Here is a 19,432-nt window from a genome sequence, read left to right as displayed (position 1 = left end):
AGTATGGAAAGTATTCAGAGTCCCTTAAAGTTTTCACTCTTTGCAGCCACTTGCTAAAATCATCCAGCCTTCCATCCATTTTCTGAGCCGCCTATCCTCACAATTGTCGTGGGGAGTGCTGGAGCCTATCCCAACTGTCAACGAGCAGGAGGCGGGGTACACCCTGAACTGGTTGCCAGTCAATTGCAGGGCACATAGAAACAAACAGTTGCACTCACAATTACACTTAGGGGCAATTTAGAGTGTCCAATTAATGTTGCATGTTTTTGGGATGTGGGAGGAAACTGTAGTGCCCGGAGTCCAAACAGGCACGGGGAGAACATGAAAACTCCACACAGGCGGGTCTGGGATTGAAACCGGGACCACAGAACTGTGAGGCCAACGCTTTCCAACCGAGCCAACGTGCTGCTCTAAAGTCATTTAATTTTTTTTTTTTGCCCCAAATAATGTACACACAGCACTCCATATTGACAGAAAAAAAATGAAATGTTGAATATTTATTGAAAAATACAACTGAAATGTCACACCTCCATAAGTATTCAGAGCCTCTGCTGAGTATTTAGGCCTTTTGAGCTAATAATGCTACGAGTCTTTTTGAGAAGTTTTCAGTTTTGCTGGACAGCAGATCTAGGAAAGATTCTCGTCGGCCCAAACGTCTACCATTTAAGGGTTATGGAGGTCTTGGTCTGATCTGTGCTCTGAGATCTTCAGGCCGTTTTTTTTTTTTTAAATCTCATGATTCTCATCAGATACAGACAGGTGAGCGGCTTTCCTAAACAGGTCCATCCAGTAAAATTTACAAAAAGCTGGAATACAATGAAGGTGTAGAACCATCTCATCCAACCACAATCAGAAAAAAAAAAAATCGACAGCAACTGAATTAAATACACAGTATGAGTGTCACAGAAAAAGGTCTGAATACTTAAGGATGTAGGATATTTCATTTTTTGTTCTTTTAATAAAGCTGCAAAAAAAAACAATTCATTTTATTCTGTGTGCAAAATAAGAAGGGAGACAAACTTTATTTCAGCAAATAGCTGTCATAAAACAACGTGAAAATTTGAATACTTTCCATACCAACTCGAATGAATGAATGCAGAGTCCCACCAAAATATGAATAGCTTCATAGTTAACAAAACTTTGTAGGGAAACACTTTGTGCGAGAAAGCATTAAAACAACAATGCTATGATGGTAATAACATCATTACATCACACTGGACACATAACTTCCATTTGTAAAAGTAGTATATTAAGTATGTGCATAATCTATATGTACACCTGTGTTATAATTTTACCTTTAATAAACAGTTTTAAAATTATGTAAATTCTACGCCGGCAATAAAAGGAAACGCCATCACTATTACGCCCATCTTGCCGCAGACGGGTCTGCCAAATTGGCAAACGAGCCTTGCAGGGCACATATAGATAAACATTCACATCTACAGGATTTTTTACAGGACTCAATTAACCTACTATATGTATTTGGGATGTGAGAGGAAAGCGGAGTACCCGGAGAAAACCCACGCAAGCATGGGGAGAACAAACTCCATACAGGTGGGGCCAAGATTTGAACCCTGGTCCTCAGAACTGTGAGGCAGATGTGCTAACCAGTCGTCCCGCATGCTGCGCGTATGGCGACCATATGTTTTTATATACCAATGCAAATGTTGTGCTCGCTGTTAATGTACAGTACATACCCACAACATGAACATGCAGTTTGATCTCGCTGTCATTACTGGAACGAAAAACAATAGTCTGCAGGGGGAGAAAATAAAACGATCCAGGCAGGAATTTTTATTGCAGATGAATGGAGCTCAGGGGTCGTCTTGAAACTCTTTCCAGCGAAGCGCGAGGCTTTCAGGACTGTCCTTAATAGTCAATCTGCTGCAGTTTATACGAGTCCTCTCCAGGCCGCAAGGAATCTATTCTTCCAAGAGCCAGTTTTGGAGTATAAATAGCTTCACGATGATACATTTTGTCCTTACTTGAAAGGTGGGCTGAGCAGGCACAGTGTTCTTAGGGGGGTCAAACAATCCAAATTTCCTGTGTTTGTGTTTAGGAATGTTGTGCTGTAAGCTGCAGATGAAAAAGTCCTCTTGTCACAAGACAAAATAACTACTTTACACAATTTAACAATGACTGAGTGCTGTTGAAATGTGTCTGACAGTCGCACCCAATTACAGTCATGGCATGATCTTGAATTCAACACGTTGTGTCATATAAATGCGATTATTAACAGCTTAGCGGGGGGATCTCCTTCACTCTGTGGCTCCAGTAAGCTCGTTTGGGGTTGCAAGTGTGATCGATTGTACATGAAACAACAAACCTTCACATGTTCCCAAGTGGACAAATATGTGGACTTGGACTCAAGTCAGACTCAACTTGACAATCTGTTGAAAGACTTGCAACTCGACTTGGACAGGAACAGCAATGACTTGCGACTTCACTTGGACTTGAACCCGTTGACTTGAAAAGAATTTCTATTTTGATCAAACTAACACTATGTAGCTTTCTCTTGCTATAGCTAGCTGTAATGTAATGCATTGTTACAGGAAAACATGTTAAGTAACTACATAATGATGAAGGTCTCGATGACTGTCCCATCCCAAAGTTAGCTCTTACTATCTTTTCACAGTTAAACTCCTTTTGCACAAAATCTGAGGAATCAATCGATTGTTTTTTTTTTTTTTCAACACGCAACCTAAAGTAACGATTACATATGAAATCTAATTTAAAAAAGAAAAAAAAAAACAAATTAACTATAAATGTGACAGCTTGTCTATAAGGTACACACTCTAACAAACAATGGTAACATATACAAAAAGGACCACACCTGATAGCATAATTATGATGCTGATTACTGCAACAACAAGAAAAATCAGATTGCATTGTGGGAATTGCATCATTGATGTCGCGTATGCTGGTTTTTGTTAGCATTAGCACTCAGCTTTGCGAGCGACTATGTAACTAGTTATGGCCCCGTCACACCATGACGTTCTGGTCAGCGTTCTATAGCGTTTGAGGAAACGTTGGTAGTCGCCCATGGTCGCCGGGATAGCGCCAGAAGACCGTCGTTTGAATGCTAGTGAACGTCAATGATCGCTGGGAATCGGCGGAGAACGATCTCACCGAGACCAGCGTTCATCAACGTTGAATTTTAAACGCTGCAGAACGTTCAAGAACGTTCGTGGAACATTTTACTGAGGTTCGTCGAGCGTTTGGCTATCGTCAGTCAGTCGTAACTCGAGCTTTACCTGGTTGTTACTTAATCATTTGCTTTGCAGTGAACGACTCACTGGCGAACTGTCAACGACCACTGAACAATCCCCTAGCGCACACAGCGTGTAACTAAAGTCAAACGAACGTCCTTTGGCGTCATTCGTGCGTTTCCCGAACGTTCAGGCATGGGTATATATGGGTATATAAACAGATGCTTTGCATTCTTACTTGCAGCGCTAGTTGCTGAAGTCCGCACCCCACTTTTTTTTCGTCTAGGCGGCATGATGCTGACTGTTCAAACTCACGAGAACAACTGAAGTGAGTATGAAACTTAAAACGTTTTCGTTCCCGTTCCACTGTAAAAATTACACGCCAGCAAAACGCTTTTCTGTCGTTATTCACCCGTTTATCACACGCTCAACACGCTCGTCTAACATTGACAAATTGCTCGTTGCGCCCCAGTGACACGTTAGTACACGCTAATGGTTTTTAGGGGTATCTTATTTGGTCGCTGTAACACGCTTCTCGTGCGTTAGACGCACGTTAATCACACGCCAGATGTGTCATCCTCATTTGAGAACGATGAAAAATAGAACAATTGAAATGTTCAGAGAACGTTAACCAGAACATGATGGTGTGACGGGGCCATTACATGGAGGGCCACGTGTAGGATCAGTCTTATACTGTATTTCTTTTTTATTCACTTTTTTAAATATTTTTTGATCAGCACACAGCTAATATCTATTCAACATGAAACTACATTCTTCCTTGTGTCCTTTTTTTCCACCACTTTTTGAGGTCATATTTTTACATAGTGCCCCCAAGGGTTCCGACTGAGATACCAGTTGGATAAACTTGTACCTTTAGAACTTGAGTTTGTGACTTATGTTTTTCATACTCACGTGAAATAAGTTTAAGCAGGAATCTACTTATCTGCGTTTTTTAAACCAGCACATGCCAAGGTCCTTCACGCAAGGATATGTACACAGAATGAAGATTTTGGACGGAGCAGGACGCAATGTCAGAGTTACAGCGAAATGTTGGCAATTGATGCAAAAAAAGTTTGAGGCTTCACAAACTTCAATTTGAAATCCAACAGGATAAAATTGTGGAATCATGCTGCACATGTAAAGTAGGGTGAGTACTTTTTACTTGGAAAGATCACGAGTAACATCATTGTAGTCTTTATAAGTGAGTGAGTGTATTCATTTGACTTGGCTCGTAATGGAACCCAGTGCTCTGTCTTAAAGGTCCGATGTGATACAAATGGGCAAATAGATGTTTCTCTTGCATGACATGGCGCATTTACGTCTCACTAACCCGACTCTTCGGCATGAAACATTACATACTTCATTCAGCAGGCCAGTGAGACCCTAACAAAGTGAAAGTTGTTCTCCTGCAACGTATAAAGCACTGATAATAATGAAATCAAACTCAGAGAATATACTTCTCTCTCACTTACCTTCGAATATACAGCCTTGTGTTTGTTGATATTGTCGACATTTAGTTGTACATGCGCTCTTCCGTGAGCCTTAATCCATCATAGAGACTTCATCAACTGTGCTTTAGGCTTTGGAAAATGAATCAACCGGGCCCCTTGTAACCTAGCAGGATGTCTTTCATCAGAATTGCACGTTCCCCAAGCGCATCTGAGGACCATTTTGTTCGTAACATTAACTTTTCCAAGCGCACGCTACTAACAACCAGCATTGCTTGTGGGACATGACGACAAGAGGGGCATGTCAAGCTAGGGGTAAGGACAATGTGGCTATCTGATTGGCTATTATTGTACAAGTGATTGACGGGTTGGAAAGGTCCATTTCAGAAAAATACTGTTCTTCTTCTTCTTTTCCTTTCGGCGTGTCCCGTTAGGGGTTGCCACAGCATGTCATCTTTTTCCATCTAAGCATATCTCGTGCATCTTCCTCTCTAACACCCACTGTCAACATGTCCTCCCTCACGACATCCATCAACCTTTTCTTTGGTCTTCCTCTCGCTCTTTTGCCTCAGAAAAATGCTGCCGTCTGAAAGAGGAATCCGTGAAATGTCTCATTTTCTCTTGTGTATTCATAATTGGTCTTTAACCAAGCAAAAATATATTTTCTACTTAATTGCTTATTCCAGAAGAACTGTCAGTAGAATACTTGCTTACTAATTGGAGCACTACTGGATGCAAGTTCTTATTTGTGACAGGTGGCTTTAATGTCACTTCAGAAATAAGGTGTGAAAAGTAAGTATTAGCATAGTATTTTCATAGAGTAACTAAAAAAGTAGTAGTGATCGGTTAGAGGGAAATAAACTAAGCCCCTTGATAATTGGCTTTGAAAGTGCAAAGATTTTGACCAGCCAACTCATTTTCTGATAAAAGTTCAATCCAGACGGCACGGTGGATCAACTGGTTAGAGCGTTGGCCTCACAGTTACGAGGACCGGGTTCAAAGACTCTTGACTTGTGACTTACGAAGGAACGATTTTGTTCCACTTCTCCACCCAACAAGAAGAAATAATGCCACCAGTGGTTACTTTGTAATCAAGTAAAACAGAACAGTGAAGGTTTGCGTCAAGTTGGGGTCAAATTCGATGTGCTACAATGAGCCCAATGTCATTTGACTCCAGGTGTGACCATGTCTGACGCACTAAAAGAATGGGAACAAAGACGCTGCAGTTAGTTCTCACTTCTTCACACCTTCTATCATCATGCAAATGGGATACGCCAAATTATCCAGTGCATGTACATGTACACACACATATACGTATATAAATGTCACCCACCCCTAAATTCCAATGACATCAAGATCTCATTCACTGGGGTATAGCGAAACATATCATGTACATTATACACACACACATGCACACATTGGTTAGCACATTAGAGCGGGGTTCAAATCCTGGCCCCGCCTGTGTGGAATTTGAAAGTCTAAATTTCCCCTAGGTGTGAATGGTCGTTTATGTGTGCCGTACGATTGGCTGGAGTCCAGTTCAGGGTGTAAGCGGTACAGAAAATTGATTGAGGATGATCACACTTTCTAAATTGTGATATTTGAGAGCCAAATATTGGAATTGCGTCACATCAACTAGGCAGTTCAAATGCACCCCAAGGCTACTGATCAAGGGCCACTGTGGCAACAGTGCTCTGTTATTCTCCTGAATAGAAAGTTAAAATTGTATCATTTTATGGTATACTTGCTACATGTTGTTCCTTTTTTTACTGTTAACTAGAAGCAGGGTGGTTCAGCTGGTAAAGTGTTGACCTCACAGTTCTGAGGTCCCGGGTTCAATCCCGGATCCACCTGTGTGGAGTTTGCATGTTCTCCCCGTACCTGTGTGGGTTTTCTCTGGGCACTCTAAATTCGCCATAGGTGTGATTGTGAGTCCAGCTGTTTGCCTCCATGCGCCCTGCGATTGGTTGGCAACCAGTTCAGGGTGTACCCCACGCCTGCCCGATGACAGCTGAGATAGGCTTCAGCAATCCCTGTGACCCTTGTGAGGATAAGTGGCAAAGAAAAGGGATGGATGGATACTGTCAACTGGTTTTACGCTTAACAAAATGTTCACACACCTTTTTCTCTTGATCTTAATCTAATGCATTCCAGAAAACTGAGATGATGTCAATTTAACAAAAAGTGCATTGAATTGCATGAAAAGTGAGACTTTGTGGTTGAGAGTACCACAGAGTAAATGTACAGTATGATAGCAGCGCCCCCCCCCCCCACCCCCCAGCATGTAATTTCTGTCATTTCACAATAGTTAGCATCTATTGCTGAAGAATTGGGCTCATTGTCCAATCTGGGACATTGGCTCATAAAATCAGATGATTCGCAGTGCACATTTTCTTATGAATAAGACGTTGTTTGGAGACCCAGCCAGTCACGTCCAAGTCTCTGGATGAGTGGGACAAGAAACTTGGCTCGAGTCTCCTGCTCGAAAAGCACAAACGCGGTACACTGTAGACGATGCGAACAAGAGAACGAGCGCGCTGCCTTATTTAGAGGCATGTTGGGAGGCACGTTTGAGTCACAAGGCACAGGGGGACGTTCGTTCAAGGAAATGAATCAGCATGACAGCGCAAACATCAAGTGCCGCTGTCCGCGCTCGACAGGTATTACCATGAATGGTCAGCTCCTCTCACGAGTGAGACATTTCGTCTCCAGGTGGCAGACATGAATCACAATACAAGCTAATGCACAAACTTCCTGAATGAGCGTGCTGGGGGGTAGAATAAAAGCCATTTATAAAGTAATGTGCTGTTTTTGTATCATAACGGATCACTGTCTAAATGATATACTCTGCATGCCATCAATACAGATCATTATGGGTTGACCTCACTTGTGAGGACCACAGTCGCAGTGCTTGGCAGGGGTGGGGTCAAGCCATTTCCTTGTAAGTCACAAGTAAGTCTCAAGTCTTTACCCTGAAGTCCTGATTCAAGTTACGAGGTTAGAGCGGAAAAACATGTGACTCGAGTCCACTCCTCTATAGACTCTTTTGAGGTCACACACTTTCAGGTTGAGAACGCGGTCGCCATTTTGGTTTGGTGAATTCGCGTAAACAAACCGTAACTAAGCAGGAATCATTTCAGAAAGGCTTATGGATGGGGGCGCACTGCTACGTTATCGGGTGCCCAAATAAAAGTGGGCATTGTAAAGCGTCTTTCTTTCGACTGCCAGCTGTGAGCAAGAAACGGTGCAAGAAAACGGAGCAGTTAGCAACCAAACGGTGACAACTGTTGCTGTCTCATATTAGCAAAGCTGATCTAGCAGCCAAGTCATTCCCTTACGTCCAAGTTTGCTTAGAGCATTTTGTTCTTGGTAAGTATTAGATACCTTTCAGAATTTCCCACCTACTTAGCAATAACTAAGTTCTGTGAAGGAGGAGTATTCTTTAGGGTCAAGGGCCTACATAATGCTCGTGTGAATGCAATACATGTCTCCAAAATCTGTATTTTCTGTTTTATTATAATAAGTTTGCAAAAAAACGAGTTACCGCACCGCTAGCTGTTTTGTGAGTAGAGTTAAAAAATGTAACCGTGGAAGTGGAGAAAGAGGTGCGGGCTCCACTTGGGACTCGTCCCGGGCGAACATCTCTCTCTCTCCCTGTCAGTAATAATCTACACCTCTTTCGTTGTTATAAACAACATAATTTAACACAACACTGACTGTAATCACGCATTGTGCAAGTACACTAACCTTAACAGTGTGGAGACAGGTTGCTTACAATGGATACCGCTGCATGACGAACCCAGCCATTGTTGAATTGGTTGTAGGCCTCCAGACCTTTGTAATCCTTTAGTTGGCCCATGTTATAAGCGCTTGTCGAGAAGAGGAGATAGTGGACGATGTCTGGATAAGTTACCGACGCCCACAGTTGTGTCCCATTTGTGTTTCTCCAAGGCAAATGGGTCGATATTGTCAATCAAAGCAAACTTCTTGTGGTAACGGTTTCTTGAAACGTCTAATGAGCCCCGATAACTTTCCAAAGTCTTTTTAGCCATCATGCGTCAGTTTTAACAGTCATACGAACATTTGTGTAGCTCCGGTCTGTATATAAAAGCAATAGAGTGAACGGCGGGTCAGTAGAGTGAACCCATCCGACATGGCCAGGTGCCCCGGATGTAGTCACGTGGTTGAAAACAGTCTAATGGTTGATTTTGGGCACATCTGAAAATTGAGCCTGCTCAAAAGAGAGGTAAAATACTCAAATTCAGCCTGATAATGAGTATGTTTGTACCCCTCTAAAGGCTTAGTGCTCGGTTCTGCATTCATATAGTTCAGCTATCACTAAAAGAGCATCAGTGTGAATATCCATATGGTCCGTTTCTTTATCTTTTAACATGTCAGCTATAGAGAATAATCTCATGTGAGTGTGATGCTTCTTCTATTCTGGCACCTCTCTTATCACTCCCATGCTCCTCTTGGTGCACGGGCAACGGGGAGTTAACGCTCACTCAGCTGCGTGTCGGCGTCGGCCTCTCTCCTCACCCGCGTCTGCTTTCTGTTAGCCAGTTGGCGTAAGCTTGTGCGTGCGCTCCGCTGTAAATAAAAGTTTCCATTTTTACAACACAGTCACCATCCCCCTGCCCTTCCCATGTGCGTTCGGGGACACTTGACATACGAATCCACAGCTTGCATTCACCTCGTGTGTGTTTAAATTGACGTCAGGAGTGGTTGACTTTTTAAGCAGAGTGATGCCTTGGTTCTCGACCACAATCTGTTCCAGAAAACAGTCCGAGAAGTGATTTGTTCAAAAACCGAATCGATGTTTCCCATTACAATAAATGGAAACAGACATAATACGTTCCAAGCCTAAAATTTTTTTTAACTTTTCCTGATAATAAACTGCATCGTAGAAATACATGTATAGTTTAAATACTTAATAAATAATAATAATAAAGAAATTCATTTATTTTTTTCTCAAAATGTATGCTTTTGTAGTAGAGTACACTAGGCTGGAAGTGCATTGCCGTATCTGTAGCGACTCGGCCCCCAGCCTTGTAAACTTCTTTTTATTAACAAAAGTGCAGAATAACTTTAGACAAGCAACTTGCCTTCTTTGGAGCCATGATTGTGGGTTAATACGGTAGTCCTCGATAAGAAAAAAAGCAACTGTCACTACTGGGACACGTCTGTGTACAGAGGCTGCGTTTTACAGAATAACAAAATTGCGCTGGTTGCGCTGCGCGCATTATGTCATTTCCATTTTTTGGGGGGGAGCGTTCGAATTGACAATAACCAAACGCGTCGCGGGTGGGTCAACTGCTTGCGCCGCGTGCGATGTTATTTTCTGTTTTTTTCGGGGGGCGTTCAAATAGACAATAACAAAACGCGTCATGGGTGGGTCAGCTGCTTGGGCCACGCGCATTATGTTATTTCCGGGTTTTGTCGGGAGGGTGTTCAAGTACCCATTTTTGTTCGAAAACAAAAGCAAAAATAAAAAAATCTCGAAATTTTCGTTCGAGAACCAATTTGTTTGAAAACGAGGACGTTCGAGAAGAAAGGCTTTACTGTACTTGTATTCAAATAGTTGCGTCTCTGGAGTGCCTAAGCAATCATGCAATGTGAAACCAAATAAATCTTTTTATGTCTATGTGTATTCCAGCACTTCCTTATTTACATAAAAACCAGTCGCCATTTGTTGTTGTTTTTTTTTGCCGTGTTGATTTCATACACTGACGTCATCCAAAATGGTAAAAACGATGGTAGCATTATTTTTCAACTGATTGCATAGTGATAATGAAGTTAATAGAAATTTGTGCTATCCATTAGATGTAATAAAATAGTGAGAGTGTGTTCAAATTAACCAGTCTGGAGTTTCTCTGGGATTGTTTATATTAATTCATTTTTTACATCCACCCATTTTCTCTACCGCTTATGCTCAGAAGTGTCATGGGCGTGCTGGAGCCTATCCAAGCTATCTTCGGGTAAGAACCCCCAACTGGCCGCCAACCAGTCACTATGTTACTGCGTATGCATATTTTAACCCTAAATTTATAAATTATATTTGGCCTATCTTGTAGATGAGTCAATATACAAATATTTGGATGTCCACTTGTAATCTGCGTCTTTCGTCACACTTATGGTCTCATCCTGTCTGCTTATTTCTCCACTCCCTACATTCCACAGAAAAATCTACTCTCCGAGGCCAAGTTGAGATAAGTCAATCAGGAATATTTGATGTCACATCTTTGAAAGCTTCCAGAGAAGCTCTGGAAGTTATCAGTTTAGAAAAGCCGAAAACTCCTCCCAATGCTGAAAATGAGCAAATGTGATGAGCCAAGCAACATCCCTTTAAACTGAGCTAGAGAGCCAAATGTGTCATAAAGTTGCTTTCCCTGATGTTCCACCGCCGCGGTGCTGCATGTTGTCATGTCTGTAATTGCTTCCATGACGCTCGGTTTTGGTGCGGGCCATACTGATGATGTTAGCCACAGGTGGGGGACAGGGCAGGCTCAGCTGGGTGGGGGCGCTTTACTGCCTCAGTGGAGTCCATTGAAGTAGGCGCGGATGCCGATGACATAGCGGTGAAGCGCTGTGTGCTGCATGACCTGAGCTTTGCTTTCTTCTTCCCTTCATTTTTCCTTCCTTTCATCACTTGTGGTTTCTATCTATCTATAATAAAGAAAACGTAAAAACATTCTTTAGATTGTCTTTATATCTTGCTTTCCCTGTCCTAAATCCAATTTTATTCAACTTAGTGCAGTACATTGCTCTAAATCACTTTTATGGCTCCGAGTGGAAAATCCAACGTTAGACTCATACCGAACATGCCTTCTTTTCGGTGAGGGGGTGGCGTTGTACAACTACCGTATGAGCAGGACAAACACTGTGCATATTTTAAGCTTTTCATTTGAAGAAACTAATTCTGGATAGTTGTTTTGATGCAAAAATAACTGTGGCCAAATTGGTTTTTGGGTGTGTTATCTACATAAGATGAATAAACACCTCCCTCAAATTGATGCCTCTCCCCCTCCCTCCCTGTCAGCAATCCATGGAAATCAAATAGTTAGCTGTTGATAGATTGAAAATTATTCCTCAGTGGTCAGTGCTCATTTATCACATTTTCTCCTTCATCCCCTCATTCCCAAAACATTCCTCTTGATCTTTCTTAGATATGTCCAGGATGCCTGGGAGGGAATGCTTTTAGAAATGTGCAGATACGTTGCCAAGAACTTGGACATTGCATTGATGTTTGCTTCATAAATTGTGAGCAAATGATGAAGGCCAACTGAGTATAGAGCTCGTGCACCTACGTCAACGAAGTCACGTGACTGGCCATATTGACGGTCAAGCAAACCATTCTTCAATGCTAAGTCAATTAGAGACGACGCGAAAATACATCTTATAGCACGACGTCCAAAGTTTTGTCCGATAACCGTGAAACATTTAGAAGGTGATAATAAACGAAGGTACGTGGAAAAATGAGAGACACTTGGCATAGAGGACCCGTATTTAATGCCGAAGCCGATGTTTTCGCCGATAAGGAATTGGACAGTTAACCCAGTTGCGCTTGTCTTGGACAACTGGATCTACACATGGATGTGGTGAGTAAGTCGTCGAGATTTACACGGAAGAGTTTGAAAGCGTAGAAAAGGCTGAACACATACAAATACTTCGTTCCTGGAGCTGTTCTCAATCAAGAATAAATCCCACATAGTGATGAAGCCACTCAGATGTTTTCAATACAAATACCAATATTTAAACAAATGACCCCTGGTTTTACACAAACTCACATTCATTAACTATTATTGGGGGAAACAAAGAGACAGGGAGTCGGCTCCTCTGTACACGAAGCGTGTTGCGGCCACACTTTAAATTTCGGTAAACCTCTCTGTGACAGACGTTTTTTTTTTTTTTTAATAAATGCATTGTTGTCAAATGAGTCCAATGTGTATATAAAAACAGAAATTAAACCGCTGGGATAGGGTTCAGCATCCGTATACAGAAGCGTGTTGTGGCCACACATTAACCGACCTAAACATCACTGTGACCGACGGTTTATTTTCTTTTTTTAAATATGCATTGGACTCATTTGAGAACAATGCATATTAAAAAAAAAAAAAAGTATGTCAGGGAGGTTTACCGAAGATTAACATGTGGCCGCAACACGCTTCTATGTATGTTGGAGCCGACTCCCTGTCTTCTTTTTTTTTTTTTTAAACGCATTGTTCTCAAATGAGCCAACTTGGCGTTATAAATACTTCTTGCGAATTTGAGATTGGGAAAAATTCCTCCCTAAAGTGAATTGATCGCCACACAGTCGTGCGTATTTGGTTGGGCACCGTCCATCACGTTTAATTGCCAAAATCCATCGATTTTTTTTTCTCATCCTTTCAGCTGGTATTCTATTAAATGACCTCTCATCTGTCTCTTCTGCTCTGACAACCAACAGCACAACAACTCTCGAGCATTGTGTATATTCTGCTCCGGTTCAATGTCTCCCACACTGTCGAACAGCTCTTTTTGACCACCAGTGATTTGTTTTTGGTGAGGGGTTGAATCTGTTACACTAATAGTGAAGTGTAGTTCTGTGACATAGTGAAGGAAGTGCTGACTCTGGAAATGCAAATGCAGTCTATGCTGTCCTAATAAGGTGCAGTAGGTGGTAGAAATATTAATTGATAGTAAGCTTAAGGTATTCTGCCAAACCTGCTGAAGTGTTCTCATTTACGTTGTGGACTGTTTAAACACACAGCCACGCCGACACACTTTCCATTTAGGAATGGTGTCACGTGCACATGCTCGTCTCTCGCCAGTCACATAACGAACCGAAGCAGCTGCGGCCCCAAACTCGACATAAAAGCTTCATGTGGAGCTTTAAAGCCGTCATCTGCAAACAAACAAGAAAGAAGACCCTCAGGTGGTTCTACAAAGAGCGCGTTGATCCACCTGCTGGCCGCCGGCGAGGAGGTGGAGCTCAGCGGTTCGGTCTGTGATTAGTAGGTTGGGGGGGGGGGGGGTGACCTCTCCTCCCCGGGTGAGTGGTCACACTCCGCAGGAGCTTGATGAAGGGGTCCGAGAGCACGGTCACATGCTGACACACTACAGTGCTCTCTAATCTACTGAGACCCAACACGGGCCAGAGGCTGGTTAGATTAGGGGGGCTGTGGGGCATGGGCAGCCAATTATTTGGAAGTATCGCAAGCTGTAGATGCAACTTGACAATGTTATCGCAATTTAAAACTGTCTAAGAATTATCATTAAATTCGGACAATAGGATGTAACTTTTTCCGCTTTGGCTTAAACAAAAATTTAGTTGGAATTCTTATGGATTTCATGAGCATCACAATTGTGTTTAGTGTTCATGAATGTTATTTTGATCTGAAGTTTTAAAATCAAATCTATAGATTGAAGCTTTCAGATCAGTATTCAGATTGGCTCTCCTCCAAAATGCAACTTAATGCCTGAACAAGCCTTCAAATTGGAAACAATTTTCAATTTTGTCATTGTAAAAAAGGATTAAGACTAAATCCTGCAAATTATAATTCAGTTAATCCAATTTAAAAGTGAAAAGTTTGGGGTTTTTTTGTATTTAGCTTGTCAGGTGTGCACTATAAACCTTATTGTACATTACAAGTGACTAACAGCAAGAAAACCTGTGAGCTAATCATTAACTATAGTGCTGTGCTCTCACTATATATATTTTTTTCTTACAGGCCCCTCAATCACTACCATCTCTTGTTTTTGGTTTCCGAATCTGATCCAAGTGATCCCAGTGGAAGTCTGCTGGGAAAAGCACCTTATGTCACGGAAGTGTTCAACTAAAATGTTTTCCCTTGCTACAGCTGGACCATGGGATGTATCCAGTGTTGACCTCCTGGATCCCAATGCATCATCTCCACGTCTACCGTCTTGGAGTAAAAAAATAAAAAAAATAAAAAAACCTTGACGTGCGCTCTTCCCACCTCTAACCTAAAGAAATACACTTGTAACCAGAAGCATGATTCGAGCTTCGTTAAATTAGTTGGTTAACAATTGTACAACGTTCTACCATTATTTCATTTTCAATAAAACAAATCTATTGCTTACCTTGGAGCACAATAATGTGCCTACGTGTTTAGGTATTTCAATGACTACGCAAACAGCCACAAACAAATTAGGAACTTGTTGTGTTATACCGGATCTCATGAATCATTAAACACAATAAAATTGACAAGGAAAAGATGTTGCCATCGCATTGCAAGAAAAGCTGAGAGTTAGTCGAACTTCTTCTACTGTCTTCAACTTCGATTCTCGCAGGCTGGGGGGCCCTGTGGCACTATGCTGCCTCTCACAGGTCAGTCCTGGTACTACGCCATACTGGCGTGGGAGAGGAGTCTCACGATAGTTTGTCAAAGATGTGACCACGTGTGTCATGTTGCTCGTCTCAAATGCAGTAACAACACATCCATTCATCCAATGTTTTGAACCGCTTATCCTCATCACAGATCAGTCAGAACACACACGACCGTTTTCCTCCCTCATCTGATGTGGCGGGGTAACTCACCATTTGAAAACCGGTTAAGATGTCCCAAATCAGTACGTGTTTACCAGAATTAACTTGAGCACATTGCGTGAAGAACAAATGCAACTGTAAAATGTTTTGTCGTCAGTGTTTTCTGCTCTGGAAGTAGCAGTAAAAGTTCAATGGCGATGCAGCTGGACGATAGTGAAAGAGTAAATAGAAAGCAGTTTAACATTCCAGAGACTTAAAGAGGTTCTTGCTTAATCTGTTATCTATTAGTGCTTCCAAATACTTACAAACGTTGACATCAGCTCACAGATGCAGAGCTGCGATGCGCCAAAACGCTTCAATGAGGCCAACAAATTCTACAATGGTACTTCCTGTCCCTCAAAACGGATCGCTGGGGGATCGTCTTTCTGCAAAAGCCCACAAGATGGACCACGAGTAACCCTCTGGGACGTGTAGTTCATTTCCTGAAGTGGTTTTCCTACGATAGCAGTACTTTGACCAGGCCTTTTCAAGGCCATCACCTGTTGGTCCCACGCCGCAATTCGAGATTCTCAGCCCCAACTGATAGCAAGATTGTAAATATGAGTTTTTGACAGAGGTTTGCAACATAAAGCTCTCATTTTGTTCATACATTTGTATGTCTATAATGAAAGGAAAACACAACATACTACACTCTACCAGTAATATAATCAGTGGTCATCAAGATACAAGTTTAATTTGTTCTGTGACAAACACTCTTAGCTCAAAACATTTTCATCTCCAATCATCTTCCCCCACTTAAATGAATGGAAACACCGCTAATCCGTTGTAGCGTCCCCCCAAAATAACATTTTTTTATCAGGAAATAGTAGTTTATATAATGCTGTATTTTATAAATGCATAAATTAATGACATCATTTAAAAGATTGTAAAGAAATTGGAGTTTTTTTCCCACTTTGGTTTTTTCAATTTAATGTTCATTGTGCTGCTCCTTTTTGATTTGGGCACATTGGCCACAAGGAGGCAGTATACTACAAACATGGATCTACGGAGTGGTCATGACTCCTCACATGGCGCAGTAATATTAGTTGTTCTTCACAGAGTATGCCCTAGAGTATTGTTAAATTGACTGTCTACACTTGTTGCATCACCATTTGAGTTCAAATTCTCTAAAGAGTGCTAACACCGCAACATTGATGGTATTCGTTAGCCCATCTGAGGCATTTTGATTTGCTGGTTAGCATTAAGCTAAATCGACTTTATTAAGGTAAAGCTATCTGACTGGTTTGCTTACTTTTTTATGTGTGGTTTGACAAACTTGAACTGGAAGTGGCATGAAATAGCTTGAAGCCTCTTTTGGGGATAATTGTTCATCATGTGCCAAACAACTCAACTCACTTCGCAGCAAGCCCCACACAGTCATTGCCACAGCACTACATGAGCCAGATTGTTTAGTCACTCACTTGCGCGACACAGGCCGGCGCCCTCAAATAAGCTAATTTCAGCAAAATGGACTTGAATCTGTTCGTTTTTGGCATAAAACGATCTCTGATGCATTAATGTTTCCGTGACAACACGAAAACACTTGCTCCACACCCACCATTGTTTTTACACTTACAAAAGTGGCTCCATGTGGGGGACAGGAAATGAGGTCACTTCGATTGCAACATTTGTTTTTTGTTTTTGTTTTGTTTGAACAGCATTCTGGGAACATGGCCTGTTTTACCGGGAAGGTATAAACAACATGGATGTTCGGGATATGGCATTCACAAAGACTGACCAGATGATGGTTAGGGACTTTCTACATGATTCAGACAAAGTGTGCGTTGGGGAATAGGACTCATGGACAGGAAGTTGTTCCACTTCCTTTCCCAGATTCCTGAGATTGGCTTTTGTACTACTTATTTCTCATCTCTCTGGTTCATTAGGGTATAATAACAGGAAGGTTTAATCAATTCCATTTTCTATAGCACAAATGAGCCGCGGCCTACCACAGCTTACTTTGGCCGAGGGGTGGGTTCAACTTGGATTGGTTGTCAGTGAATCGCCACACACATATAGCCAAACGACCATTCACAATCACACCTAGGGACTATTTAGAGCCTTAAATACCCACAGAAAACCCATGCAGGACAAGGGCGGCATGGTGGATCAGCTGGAAAGCATTGGCCTCACAGTTCTGAGGTCCTGGGTTCAAAACTGGCCCGGCCTGTGTGGCATTTGCATGTTCTCCCCGTGCCTGCGTGGGTTTTCTCCGGGCACTAGGTTTCCTCTCACGTCCCAAAAACATGCAACATTAATTTGACACTCTAAATTGCCCCTAGGTGTGATTGTGAGTGTGGCTGTTTGTCTCGATGTGCCCTGCGATTGGCTGGCAACCAGTTCAGGGTGTACCCTGCCACCTGCTTATTGACAGCTGGGTTAGGCTCCAGCACTCCCTGTGACCCTCGTGACAATAAGCAGCTAAGAAGATGGATAGATGGATCGATAATAAACAAGAGTAAAACTACTGTTCTGAGTACTGTATTTCCTCATCCTCATGTCTAATAAGACACCTTTGTCCCTTTATAAAAAAAATAAATGCCAACCCTCAAATAGACATTCAGAGCAACTATGGCATCTGTAAAGCTGTAGTTGATTGTGGATTTTAAAGAGAAAGTGCAACCTTTGAAAAAAAATGATGCCCTGCCTCACCTCTGATAGACGCAGGGTACTCTGTAGTTGACTACATTAACAGCCCCAGTATACATAAAAAAAATACACTTGGTCTGAGACCAAGTGGTAGCATGATTGCTTCACAGTTGAGACTTTATCGCTTCAAATCTCAGCTCAGGTCTTCCTTTATGCAAGCTCTCCCTGTGCTCTCTCTCACAGCGAAGACTCAGATGTCAATGTTAGAGTGGGTGATTTTTTTGTCTCTTCAGTAGTATATGTGCACAGCAAACGTCTGCCTCACGAATCCTGGCAGCGTCTGTGTGGCGTTCCCAGGTTCTCCAACTGCCTGTGTGGGGTTTCTCTGGGCACTCCGGTTTCCTCCCACATCCCGAAAACACGTATGGTAGGTTAATTGAAGAAGTGTGATCATGAGTGCCAATGATTTTTTTTGTTTGTTTCTTTGTGCCCTGTAAATGGCTGCCAACCAGTCCAGGCTGTACCCCGATTCCTGCCCGAAGACAACAGGGAGAGCTCCGGCACTCTTGTGACCCTTGTGAGAATAAGCAGCTCATTAAATGGATGGATGGACTATATGTGCCCTGTAATTGGCTGGCAACCAGTACAGGGTTTATGCTGCCTGTGGATTGGCTACAGTTCACCGGTGACCAAGAAGAGTATTTTGTTGATGCCTCATAAAGAATATGAAACCCAATTCCAACCGCTGACCCTTTGAGTCATGTTGAAAGCAATTTGGGAAACTAACAAAAAAAAAAATAAACATCAATTTTCTTTTTTTTTCATATTAGAGCATCTTCAGAGGTTGAGCAGTAGGAATGCACTGCTTCCGCCTTTGGACACCAAACAGATGAAGTCACGTCTCTTTTCTCCAAAATCACGAACGTTCGAATGAGTTTGCCCACCCGCTGCTATTAATGTATAGGGGCCCCCCGCAGTGAACACTTTCGCATTCTGTGAAACTTCCACCACAAACAAAGCTGGGCACGGCGCCAGACACTGAGCTAATGGGATGGCTTTTTTTTTTTTTTTTTAAGAGCTGGAAAACCATTCATTCTTTCCGTTATTTCACTTTTTAGAATCAGTGATATCCTCAATGTATGGCCTCACAGTTCTGAGGACTGGGGTTCAAATAACAACCCGACTGTGTGGAGTTTGCATGTTCTCCCCGTGCCTTGAAAGTTTCAAAATTTTCTATTCGTATATATACTATGTTCTCCCCGTGCCTGTGTGGGTTTTCTCTGGGCACTCCGGTTTCCTCCCACATCCCAGAAACATGTGACATTAATTGGACACTCTAAATTGCCCTTTGGTGTGATTGTGAGTGCGGCTGTTTGTGCCCTGCGATTGGCTGGCAACCAGTTCGGGGTGTATCCCGCCTCCTGCCCGATGACAGCTGGGATCGGCTCCAGCACTCCCGCGACCCTCGTGAGAATAAGCAGTTCAGAAAATGGATCGATGTATGCATATCTCATCGTAACTATTTGACCTCAATCTGTGGTTTCTTTTCAAGGACTCCATTGGTACACAGTGATGCTGAGGTTTCAGCATCGCTTGAAGCCCACGGAGCCATGCTTTGAGCTGGCACTGCCCTCACCTGGCCCTTAGGTGTACTGCAC

General features: G+C 42.3%; 1 long non-coding RNA gene across 2 annotated transcripts; it reads right to left on the bottom strand.

Moving 5' to 3' along the window:
• Window positions 1-615: 615 nt before the first annotated feature.
• Window positions 616-14,911, bottom strand: LOC133511062 (uncharacterized). Of its 2 annotated transcripts, none has more exons than XR_009797782.1 (5): window positions 14,741-14,911; window positions 13,361-13,541; window positions 9,351-9,425; window positions 8,405-9,247; window positions 616-5,243 (listed from the first exon to the last, which is right to left on the bottom strand). It is a non-coding gene; the product is annotated as an uncharacterized LOC133511062 (long non-coding RNA). The 2 variants fall into 2 exon arrangements; XR_009797780.1 differs by lacking the exon at window positions 616-5,243 and adding an exon at window positions 8,154-8,311.
• Between the last annotated feature and the right edge of the window lie 4,521 nt (window positions 14,912-19,432).

Source organism: Syngnathoides biaculeatus, chromosome 2 (assembly GCF_019802595.1).
Source record: "Syngnathoides biaculeatus isolate LvHL_M chromosome 2, ASM1980259v1, whole genome shotgun sequence".
Classification (NCBI taxonomy): domain Eukaryota; kingdom Metazoa; phylum Chordata; class Actinopteri; order Syngnathiformes; family Syngnathidae; genus Syngnathoides; species Syngnathoides biaculeatus.
This window is presented reverse-complemented; position numbering and strand designations above follow the sequence as displayed.